The sequence below is a fragment of the Mirounga leonina genome, unplaced genomic scaffold (genome assembly GCF_011800145.1).
Source record: "Mirounga leonina isolate KUSES-001 unplaced genomic scaffold, KU_Mleo_1.0 Mir_171, whole genome shotgun sequence".
NCBI lineage: Eukaryota > Metazoa > Chordata > Mammalia > Carnivora > Phocidae > Mirounga > Mirounga leonina.
The window spans coordinates 12,218,301-12,231,175 of record NW_023270436.1 but is presented as its reverse complement, the minus strand read 5'-3'; positions in this window follow the sequence as shown (position 1 = coordinate 12,231,175).

The window sequence follows — 12,875 nt, the reverse complement described above, 5'->3', positions numbered from 1 at the left end:
CTATCTTTTACATCTTTCTGTCTAGGTAACACAGAACTCCTGCTTCTTGTCTTAGAAACTGCTCCCCGCCTCTAAATGTTCCGTTGCAGGTAAGACAATACGGGGTGAAGGATAGCTGGCTTCAAGGTTGGCTTTGGCCAGAGACTGCACCAAGCTTAGAAAAGAAGCCTTCCACGTGGTGTGACCCAGCCCAGGTGACTCGAACGCTCTGCCTTGGGATTGGGCACCAGAGCCTTAGTTAATAACACAATGCTGTTTTCTTTCCATTTGTCTGGCATTGTTATTTGATGACACCCCTTTGGAAAGGGGTCAGGATTTGGTATATCTGGTTCCCTGTCCAGAATGCTTTCTACATTTACCCCCTCCTACTGAGATTTTTGTTTGTTTTTAGGATTTTATTTATTTGAGAGAGATTGAGTACAAGCAGGGGGGGAAGGGCAGAGGGACAAGCGGACTCCTCGGTGAGTGTGGAGCCTGACGCAGGGCTTGATCCGAGGACCCTGAGATCATGGGCCAGACACTTAGTAATGATCACCTCTCCTGACCCCCACAACTATCCTAAAGGATTGGCATTTTGGCCCCTTTTTATACAGAGGGGATCTGAAAGCTTAGTGACCTTCCTTTCTTGGAAGGTAAGTACATGGCTGAGAAGAGATCAAGCCCAGATCTGGGCATCCTCCATACATATTTCTTCCTGGACAGCACCCATTTCCTTGAGGGCACTGCAGTCCTGGCAGCCCCACGTTGGCACCCTGCAGAGCGGGAGATGAATAAAGGGACAGACTTCTGAGCCATCTGAAATATTTCCACGGCTCTTACAACACCTTTGGCAAGGGACCCTGCCCCATCCCTAACTCACCAGTGTCTGAAAGTTGGATTAACCAAACCACAGACTGGCTCATGAGCTCTGGCCCTTGAGGAATTTTTGCGAGGGTGGAACAATGAGAGTATTTTGGGTTTTCACCGGGTGTTGTACCTTATACCACATTGTCACCTGGCTTTGACACAATGTTTTCTTGTCGTGCATTGGGAAGTATGTTTGCCGTGGACTGCAGGTCGGGTGAGAACTGGATGGAGCTTGGGCATGTGGATCTAGCAGGGGTTTTGTCAGTATGGGTGTGGGTGAACAGAGTAACCACAGTGCAATTTTGAGTGTGTCCAAGTTCAAAGGGTACTACTGTATTGTTGCCTTTCTAGTTCTTCCTCCTTCGAGTCACTCCCAGGATATGAGAAATGCCTTTCAATGTCTCCCTTCCCTTGTTGGGTTGGATGTTTAGGAATTTCTCACATTGTAAGAGAGCCTTTTTCTTGGCAGTGGGGTGGAAGGAGGTAGGGAACTTCCTGCCTTTGATGGCGCTGCTTTGGCAACTTCCACAAAGACCACCGGCCCACAGTGTGGGTCACATGGAGCCATTTTGGTGGAGTGGTTAAGAGCTTGGGTTCTGGAACAATATCCAACAGAACTTTCTGTGATGATGGGAATGTTCTGTATCTGCACTATCCAATATGGTAGCCACTGGCCCGCATGTCACTATTGAGTACTTGAAATGTGACTAGTGGCAACTGGGGACCTGGAGTTTTAATTTTAAGTACTTTAAAATTAAAGAGTCCTGTGTGGCTAGTGGCAGCTGCGTTGGGCAGGACAGCCCTGTAGTCTGTCCATTTCTAGAGTCCTGCGTCTACCACTTCATCACTCTGTGGCCTTAGGAAAGTTGCTTCATCACTCTGAGCCATACTCTTTTCATCAGTAAATGAGGATAAAAATGGTACGTATCTCATAATTATTGATGTGAAGCCAGGTAATGTCTTGGGATGCTTAGCATGGCGCCTGCTTCCTAAGGTTGTGATAAACGTTAGAGACCAAAATCGGAGCGAGGGACCATGTTGGTGAAGACAGAAGATGCTCTTTGTTGTCTCTTCAACAGTTACTCTGTCCATTCTGCCTCAGAAATAGAGCTCTAATGTTTTCCGTGGGTCACTTGGTCAGTCATGTGCTTCCCAAGAACATGGGTCCCTCCCCAGCTCCCATCCCACAAGAAGGTGGGTCCCTGAATTGTGTCTCCTCTATGCCAATCGTAGTGGCTCCTTCCTGATTTCCAGTGATTGGTTTAGGTGATGTCATGTGATATGGTTGTGACCAACAAGAAACCAAAGGAAATCTGAGGAGCAGTTCCTGAGATGTTTTTATCTCACTCTTGAAAGGATATACAAGGAACAGATGCTCCTTTTTTCACATCTGGAAACTTCTTTCCATTATGCTTGGACCTGAGCAATCTTTTGGAGCCATATTCAGCAGCCTAAGAGGACAAGCCAACCCTCAGAGAATGGCGGAACACACACACAAAAATCTGGGTTCCTGATGATGTGATCAGACCTCTTTCTACTCCTGTTCTTCCTCAGTGTCCTCTTACCCTTGCCAACTCTTGGTTTCAATCCCTGACTTTGAGCCCGAGTTCCAACACCGAGTGGATCTTTCCAATTGTGACCTAGATTTTTTTGCACAATTTTTGCCTCCAGGTCATCCTATGGCTTTCTGATTCCCCCAGTCTTGGGCAAGGAGACCAACTCTGTCTCTCTGAACTCCAGGACAGGGTAGGCACTAAGGAGTGAACCTCTATGACTCCACAGCTCCCTGTGTTGCCGACATCACGCTCCCTTTCCAAGTGTGGTAGAAAATGGCTTCCCTCCTTTAGTCCAGCCCCGAGCATCTCGGGACTTCTAAGGAGCCCTGCCAATGGACATGGTATTTTGCAAAGCCAGTCCAGAACTGGTAGGGAGAACCTAATGGGTCTGTTTGATCCTTTTCCCTTTGTTTTACCCCCACTCCCCAGGACAGTCACCAGCACTAGCTCAGCACCTACTATGTGCTGGTTAAAAACATCCTTAAACACATCATCTCCTTCAAAGCACAGTGCCTCACTAGGGTGGGTGTTACCCCAATCCTCATTTTACGGATAAAGAAAAGAAGATTTCGAAAGTTCTAGAGAACATGTCCAAGATTCCATGGCTAAGTAGGTAGCAGGTGCAGTGTTTCACCATCAGTCTGGCTTGGAACTCATGCTGAAAACTAGAGTACACCATCTGAAAGCCTCCCTTGCTCTTTGGAAGGCTCCAGAATAGTGTGTTAAATAAGTTACTACACCCCAAAGCCAAACTGGTAATGATTTTTTTTTAAAAGATTTTATTTATTTATTTGACAGAGACACAGTGAGAGAGGGAACACAAGCAGGGGAGTGGGAGAGGGAGAAGCAGGCTTCCCACCGAGCAGGGAGCCCGACGCGGGGCTCAATCCCAGGACCCTGGGACCATGATCCGAGCTGAAGGCAGACGCTTAACGACTGAGCCACCCAGGCGCCCCTGGTAATGATGTTTTCAGGCCAAAGTTACTTTCTATCTATCTCTGCTTTCTCTCTTTACCCAAATTCTGGTTCTGCTCCATCAGATCCTGTGTCTTTCTCCTCCTAAATTTTCCCATCATTTCCCACCAAGTGACAGTTATGGAAGTCACTGTGCTTGGAATCTCTGGGAGCCGGGCTCTTGGTGTCCGCGGCTGGATGCAGCTCATGTGTTGCTAGATGGTTGGAGGCAGTCAGTGTCCAAACCAGCTTCTCTCTGCCTTCTGCCAGAGGAGGTGCAGGCTTTGAGGAAGGAAAAGGGCTCTAAATGGCCAAAGCCTGCCTGAATTTGTACCCCTATAGCACGACATACTCGTAGTCAAATAAGGCTTCCTGTTCAGGCAAAAGAGATGGGGTTGAAGACAAACTTTTAGGAACCTCCTTCTCTTGCAGGGCCTTGGGGCGAGATCATGTGTGTATGTGAGGGCAGGAGGTGAGTTGAAGAAGTGAGAATCCCCGGAAGTGGATTTCTCATGAGAGTGGTCTCATCTGCGACTGTTTATCTACAAGGTGGTTTACCTCATATCTCTGTCCTCTCCACATCCCAAATGTTCATACATATTCGGGAGTTCGCACTCACTTTAGTCTCTAATCCTCCTGTCTGCTATTAATTAGAAGCATTTTGCTCAGCGGGGAGCACATGAGGCGGTGAATGCCAGGAGGTGGGGATACTTGGGGGCCATCATTGAAGTCTGTCAACCTCAATAGGCAGGTGTCTTGAGCACCATCTCATGTCTCACCTGCCAGCCTTCATTAGGGCAGACACATGTGCTGGGTTTTATTTACTACTGTGCTTTTCATTCATGGCACCTGGTGCAGAGCAGGTCCTCTCAACATGGCCCCCATTCCCTTCCTTTCACTGCTCTGTCTCATCTGCCCCTCCACCTACACTTTACACGGCACATTCAGGGTTGGAGGGAATGAAGATCTTTTTATGAGATACACTTTCCTGATTCAATCAGAATCAATTTTGGGATCACTGTGGGTTCTGTGGGATTCTCATTACTGTTGCTCCTTCCATTAAGCAAGAGGTGATTATGGAAAAGATCTCCCCACCCCACCAGCTGGGTCCTCGGACTATAAGTCACCAAAATGCCCCCAACACAGTTGATGAACTTCCCTAAATATCTAGCCCAAGCTCACTGAGTGGTGGGCACAGTAGTCCCCCAAAGATTCTTCTCATTGAAGTATAATTTAGCATGTGGAGTTAGGGGGAAGGGCCCCCAGTGCTAAAACCTCCATGATCCAAGAGCATGTATTTTCCATTACACCTTCCATTAAATCTCTGTATCTGTGTATCAGAATAAAACAGCCTTGAACATCTATTAAATGGTACAAAGGATCATAACCTAATGCTACAACACAATTTCTCCTGGTACCTCGGGAGGAAATAATTTATTATTATTTTTCTACATAACTCATAAAACGGGGAAATGATTTAATACGGCGGGTAGAGCTAAATTGTTTCCAAAGTGGCCAATTTTCGCAATGTTTAAAACTACACTGTGCTCTCTAGAAGGGTTCCAATATCCTTCGACACTTTGGAAAGATCCTGGGGAATGTCACTGAGTCTGGCTCGGGCTCTGGCCTCCCCACGTGTCCCTGCCGAGTTCCCGACGCATCTGGGCCCGGAAGGGAATATCGTCCAGGCACCACCTGGAGTCAGGCCGCAAACACGTACTCCGGTGGTTCCGTGACCTGTAATTGTTCCTCCAGGAAATCATCTTGCCTCAGCTCAGGTACCAGGTTTCACTGAAACCCTTTCAAAGTCTCAAACGTGAAATTTGGTTTTGGTGAGCACGTTGAGCCAATTTCTTAGGAGCTCTTAGGGGAGTAACGGGGAAGTCTAGCAGGGAGGAGTGGGTAACACTTAAGTACTAGGCTGTAAGTGTCATTTCAAGTATTTTGATGCCTGATGGTTCTTTGTATTCTTAACGACAGCCAAGTGGGGTAGGGACCGTTACGGATGGGGAAATTGAGGCTTGGGTCCCATCCATGCTCTAAACCTTGATGCCGTACTGCTTCTCCAGAGCATTCTTGTTACCTGGATATTCCTTGAGAATGTGGCAAATCACATCCAGGTGAGAGACCGAGAAACAACCAGGTGAGATAATTTCTGCAGACTCACCATGGATCTGTCATCTTTACCCTGGGTTTCCCACTGTCTTTTTTTTTTTTTTTTAAAGATTTTATTTATTTATTTGAGAGAGAGAGAGAGAGCACATGAGAAGGGGGAGGGTCAGAGGGAGAAGCAGACTCCCTGCCGAGCAGGGTGCCCGATGTGGGACTCGATCCCGGGACTCCAGGATCGTGACCTGAGCCGAAGGCAGTCGCTTAACCAACTAGCCACCCAGGCGCCCCTTTCCACTGTCTTTGACAGATGATTTTCTACTGAGTTTGATGGCACCGAGTGGAGGGAAAAAAAAAAAAAGAGTTCCGTGCTAAGTTCAGCTTGGGAAATTCCCAGAATCTTGGACCAAAGGCTCTGAGAAGGTTTTCAGGAAGGGAACTTGTTTCATCTTATTTAGAGAAACGTTTCTCGAGCTTAGTTGAGTGGGGAATCCTTTGGCTTAACAGCCTATCTGTTGCCTTAGTCTTCTGTGGGGCCAGGGTTCCGCAGAACACACTCTGGGAAACATGGCTGTGTCTCTGTGGGAAGGGATCATGCCTCTTCAGGGAAGGCATTCGGTTCCCACCCTTACAGGATCTTCCAGAATGATGATGGGTTTCATCAACCCAGACACTACGTTAAGGTTCTTAAAACAACAGTAATATTCAAAGCAACCACCCCATCAGCCTGGTCGAGACTTTGCCCCAATGGGGCTGTGATCGAGGCTCTTCCTGCCAGCACCCCTGCCCTCCCCCTCTCCCTTCAGAGGGGTCCGACCTGCATCTGGGTATGAGAGCCCTCCTTTCCTGCTCCTCCCCCTTAATCCTTCACGGACATTTCCCTCAGTAAATTGCTTACGCATCGAACCCCATCTTTGGGTCTACTTTTCAGAGGATCCTAACATGGAAGCCAAAATATCCTTGGCTTCTGCTGTCACGTCAGAGCCTGATGGCCGGGTTCCAGGTCGAGATCCTGCTTTTGTGGTCTAGGGCAGGAGCTACTGACTGTAGCCCGCAGGCCAAATCTGGCCTGCTGCCTCATTTTGCAAATAAAGTTTTATTGGCAAACAGCCAGGCCCTTCCGCGTATGCGTTGTCTATGGCTTCCTCCCATGGCTGCAACAGCAGAGTGGGATAGTCTGAACAGAGACCGTATGGCCTGCAAAGCCAAAAATACCTACTGTCGGCCCTTTGTAGAAAAGGTTTGCCATTATGCGGTCTAGCATAACATAGCCGGCTCTTTGAATGGTGTTTTGGTGAATAGCATGTCCCCTGCTCTTCGTGTCTATCAATCCCTTGAAGAAACAAGGAATCTGAGAACCGGGGGGGTGATAATTCAGCAGACAAATTATTATTGAGTACCTCAGTGCTCTTCAAGGCTCCGAGACCGATGGACTCATTCGCTCAAATATAACCTGATCCCAATAGCCAGCCAATTCGACCCTAACCCCCACCAGTCCCGAGAAGCATTTTCCATAAGATGCACCATCCTCTGCCTCCATGCTCTCCAGTCGCTTACTCTAATCTTGAACAATTTTGTTTTGGTGACCAAAGCTTGGCCCAGTAATTCGGAATATAAAAGGCAGACCATCCCTGGCGTCTGCACCCTTGAGAAGCTTCAGAAGGAGAGAAATCTGGTTCTCATGAGCACCTCAGCAGCTCACGAGGCCAGGCCACTCTTGCAAGGAGACCCTTCCAGCACAACGGAGACCTTGCTCTCCATTGGCGATAGTCCCCTGGGACCCCTGAGACCTTGGCCATGGTGAGTGTGGAGCACTGGTGAGGGTAGGGGTTGGATGAGACAGGTGATGGGTTCTGGGGGCCAGTGGGGCCACAGGAAATATAGTTGACGTATTCACCCTTTGAGCAAATCACCTCATGCCAAGTCGCCAGGCAGTAACCCATGTGGAGAGATGTTTTTGTTTTCCTCTTTGTTTTGCACCTTCTACAACCATGTAGCGAGGGAGATATGACGGTCACCAGTCTGCAGAAGAGAAGACGGAGTTTAAGAGACGTGAGTCCTCTCCAGCCTGGTGCAGAGCTGGGACTTAGATGGCCAGGGGTTATGGTACAAAAGCCCACTTTACTCAGCACCCAGCGCTTCCTCAGATGATTTCAAAGGCTTCGGAAGTTTCTCTCTTTCATCTTATTGCTTGAATCACGAGGAACCTTGAATGTTGAAAGGATCTCCAAACCAAAGAGCCTAATGCCACAGCAATAATAATAGTGACAAAAATAGAAATGACAATAATAGCCTGGCTCCTGTTTGAGGTCTTAGGATGTGCCAAATTCTGTGCTGAGCTCTCTCCTTGCATTTCTCATTTCATTCTCATGACATCCCAAGGAAGCAGCAATTCATATTATCATCTGACACGAGGAAACGGAGGTTTTAAGAGGTTAAGGGACCAACCCAGGGTGCCAGGACTTGCAAATGGCAGAGCTGGGCCTGGCTCCGGGTGTGTTTGCTGCTAGAACAAGAGCACGTCAACCTCACCGGATACTGCCTCTTTCCAGAATGCCTCTTCTTTGTCCCCCTCTCGCGATCTAGTGCTGAGCCACCTTTTGGCGATCCGTTATTTCCTCCACCCCAATTCCCTCCTCCTGCGGCTCATGCCCACATCCCCATTCTTGGCCCTTAGTGTAGATGCCAAAGGCGCATGTGTCCCTGCGGGCATTTGCCCGTTCAGTTTTCGGAGTACTCTGTGCTTTGCATGCCTTGGGGGTGTTGGAAATAAGAGTGGAGGAAGCAGGGGGTCCCTGGGGAGCAGAGAAGGGGATATTATTAACTACAGGCTTTTCTAGGGGAGCCCGTGTTAACTATTATGAGCCGGCAGGTCAAGTGCCCGAAGACTGGCACATCTGGTCAGCAGCTCAGCTTGTTGCTTGCAATTTGTGGCTGGGATTTTTTTTTTCTCCTCTTATACGGAAAAGCAATATGATCGCTGAATAGAGCTTTATAGGACAAATGCTAGAATAGCACACCCAACTGTGACAAATGGAGGCCTGACCTTCTTGGGCACCCTGCAGGCAGATGGGGGAGAGGGAACTTGTCGTCACCTTCTACAGGGTTCTGCCTGCCCTTCCGGCTGGAGGAAAAAGGGTCTGAGCCAGACTTGCACCCTCCGTGTTCTGCCTCCACGGTGAGAAGGTTTCCTGGCTACAAATTGGGCTCTGGGGTCAGAAAGATGCTGGGTTTCCAACTCCCTCATCATGCATTCTCGAACAAGCGGCTTTGTGTGTCTGGGCCCCAGGAGCAGGAAGGTAATGACAGCGCTCGTGAAGGATAGCTGTGAAGTATGAAGGAGGTCTAGCAGATAAAGATGGTATGATGTTGGCATGTTGTAGGCCCTTAATAAATGATAGTGGTCCTGTGGTTGTACATTTTGGAGTAACAATCTAGTTTTACTGGCATCTCTTGGAACCTTTCCCTGCTCATCCCAGTCCCACAAGAAGGTTTTTTTCTAACAAATCAAAGATTTACTATTTGCAGGATTTTATTTTATTTTAAAGATTTATTTATTTATTTATTAATTCGAGAGAGAGTGAGCGAGCAAGAGCATGGGGGGGAGGGGGAGAGGGAGAGGCACACTCCCCACTGAGCAGGGTGCCCGATGTGGGGCTCGATTCCAGGACCCCAAGAACATGACCTGAACCGAAGGCAGATGCTTAACCGACTGAGCCACCCAAATGTCCCTATTTGCAGGATTTAAAATAAAGGGACCTATTTTGATCAGCATAAAAGTCATTGAATAGTCATTATTAGGAAAAAGTAGAAATTGCAAGAAATTTTTAAGGGTAAAATAAAAAGCCTATATGAGCCAACTCTTGCACAGTGAACCCTTTGGTGTATTTCCTTCCTTGCTGTCCTTCAGTGCATGGTCAGCAAACTTTGTCTGTAAGGGGCCATCTAGGGATTCTTTCTGTTTACAGCCATCTGCAATTTCTGTTGCAACTGCTCAGCTCTGGTGTTGTGGTATGAAAGCAACCACTGATAATCACCTAAAGAAATGAACATGGTTGTGTCCCAATAGAGACTGATTTTGGAACCCTGACATTTGAAGTTCACATAATTTTCATGGGCTGTGAACCCTTTTTCTTTTAATTTTTTTTTCTCTTGATCATTAAAAAAAAAAGTGTTAAAAAAAGAAAAGCAGAAAAGCATTCTTAGCCCACAGGCTATTCAAAAAGCGTCAGTGAACTGGATTGCCTATGGGCTGGCGTTTACCCATCCCAGAATCTGTGCCTAAATATTTGCTTGCATTGACATATATATTATAAATTTAGATTCTAAGTATTTGTACACTTCTGACTCCTGCTGGTTACAGTTATGTATATAAGAATCTTCTCTTGCCACCAAATCTGCGAAAACCCGATTTTTTTAAAAGATTTTATTTATTTATTTGACAGAGAGAGACACAGCGAGAGAGGGAACACAAGCAGGGGGAGTGGGAGAGGGAGAAGCAGGCTTCCCGCGGAGCAGGGAGGCCGATGTGGGGCTCGATCCCAGGACCCTGGGATCATGACCCGAGACGAAGGCAGACGCTTAACAACCGAGCCACCCAGACGCCCCAGAAAACCTGATTTTTACAGGCTGCTCAGCATTCCAGTATAAGATTCACGATCTATTTTTAACAGATGCCTTTGGTTTGCAATGTAAATTGTCTTCCTTTCTTTGGCTGTTAAGGACAATGCTGTGATAAGATATAATCTGTATCTTTTAAATGAAAAAAGATGCAGTTAGAAATTCTGAGGAATTCTGCAGCGCTGTCTCTGTCTAAAATGCAAAGCAATCCTTGCCCACAGACCATGGGGAAGGGCTGCTCTGGCTCCATCTTTCTCCCCGAGGAGATTGGGTGAATTTCAGGATAACTTTGGGACGTGCAGCTGGATCTGTGAGTAACTCAGGCCCCTCTAGCAAATATCTTGGGCCCTGAATCCCACTTTCCTGCTCTCTACCCTAGCTGTCCTGTATAAGCAAAGTCCCCACCAGGTGCCATTGGAGGACTCCGGGCTCCCTAGAGGCTGAGAAATTTCCTGCAGGTCACTCTGCAAGCTGGTGGTGACATCAGGATGTGAGCGCTCAATACCTACATTTCTAGGGTGTGTTGGCCCAGTATTTTGAGCAGAGAGGTTTTACTATGAGGAAGAGGGGTGAGGGCAGCGGTCCCCCTCTTCTGACACACACATGCACACACATAAAAGGAAAGAGGAAAAGAAAAAATATATACTCTGGCCCATCCAGTCTGTGCCGATTTCCTCTGCTGGGATTTAGCTTAATTCAACCTTTTGGCTTGTTTGCCGTGTTCGCCAATTTCCTCCTTTCCCAGAAACAAATCGAGATGTCTCTTGAACTCATGTACACTCGCACTTCGCTCACCTCTCTGTCTAACATTTTCCATATGTGTGCTAACCTAGCGGGACGTCAGCTCCCCTGGTCCCAAGATGATGCCTGGGTAATGTTCTCAAGTGTTTAAACCTCAGCAGAATGAAAAGTCTCTCTCTTTTCCTTCTGCCCTTTCATAAACAGGGGCATTTCTTGGGAGTCTCATTTCCTTTGCGTGGGAGTCCAATTCTTTCGTTATTAGGGCACGTAAGCTGCCAACATCTTGTTTCGGGGCCTCTGAAATCACTGGGTCTGCATGGTGAGGAGTGAGAAAGACCTAGAGAATACGACCCCAGACTCTGTGAATCGGCATAAATCGGGGGTTGATGATTCCAGCTACTTGACTGATTGTGTATGGCTGAAAGAAACACTGGAGGTGGTGTAACAGTTTACAGATTGGGAAACTGAGGTCCCAAGAGGTGAGGCGGCTTGCCCAAGGTCACCCAGCTTGTGAGGGGCATTTAACAGACATTCTGAGTCAGCAGGAGAAATCTAACTTTGGTCTACCCCTGTGAGAGAGGCAGTGAGAAGAGAATTATATTCACCCCTAAACTCTTGTCATTAACGTGAGTAGCTATAGGCCCACCCCTGATTATTTATAATTTCTTAGCTGTCGCTTACCAGCTTGGTGCTTCCTGTCACGAGAGGCTTATGGGGAAAAATATATGCACGTATATATATATATATATGTAGATACATGTATCTATGTATATGTATAGCAGCTCTGACACATACTTATTTAAAGACAACAAGTAAAGAGTGAGTTAAAATCAATGAGCATAACTTTTTAACATTTGGAATTAAAAATAAACTATTGTTACATTATTTATTAAACTGGGCAACAGTGAATTAAATATTTACATTATTAAAAGTCCCACTCTCATAGTCTTTCACAGGCATGAAGCATTTATTTGGAAAATAATAATACTGATCACAGAACTGAGAGCTCATGCTTGCTGGATTCCGCTCCCCATCCCCAACCCCAAGAATCTGAGGATCAGTTTCCCAATCTGCAAAGCGTTACTATGTGTCATCAGTTTAGAGCCCCGTTTTCTTTCCACCTGTCCAGGATTTTCGCCGCATGTGGGGAGAATAGTCTGGAGTCTCTGTGGATGAATTTGTTCCTGGACAGAGAGCCATCCATTCTTCCATCTATTTATTATTCAACAAATATTTATTGGCCATAGAGTATGTGCTAGTCGTTGGGAAAGATGGGGCAGAAGCTGTGGTACCCACACTTGTCCACATTGCTTCTGATCAAGTCTCCATTAGAAGCGGTCTGTCCTCTCCTTAGTCAGGCCAATGACCCCAACTCAGGTGTAGAAAAAGTGGTCATGGTAACTGGGTATGTTCATCACCGCGGTCAGGGAGAGCCATGCACGGTGATGGCCAAGCCAGTGACAAAATCTATAGTTCTGGCCTTTCTGCAGCCATCCTTGGATTATCCCCAAAGCAACCCCGTGACAAAGCAACTGGGAAGTGACTTCCCTTAGGCCCCCTTTCCCAGGGGAAGGCTTTTGTTCTTTTATTCCCATCTTTCACTGGCTGTGTTCTCGAAACTGGGAAGAAGAGCAGTTGAGCCCAACCCCTGTTCTCATGGAGGGTACAAGCTGATCCTGATCAGCCAAGTGTCAGTTCCATGGGGTCCCTCCTCGAAGCTTCTAAACTCCAATGATGCTGCCATCTTCCCATGATTCCCCAATCCCAGGGGTGGCAGCAGCTCCCTCCAGTCACTCCCTCCGAGATACCTTTGTGTCATCTTCCTAGTTACCAGGTTGGTAATTTTTTATATTAAACTCTCCCTGTTAAAATAGCTGGTGGTTTCTGTCTTCCGATTGAACTCTGAACAAAGAAGCTGGTAATCATACAATCCCACATATAGGTAATTATAGATGGTGGTTGTGCCGTAAAAGGTTCAGGGTGCAATGAGAGCATAGATGGGGAACGTGGGGGTCAGGGAAAGCATCCCTAAAGAAGGAGAGTGAGTGG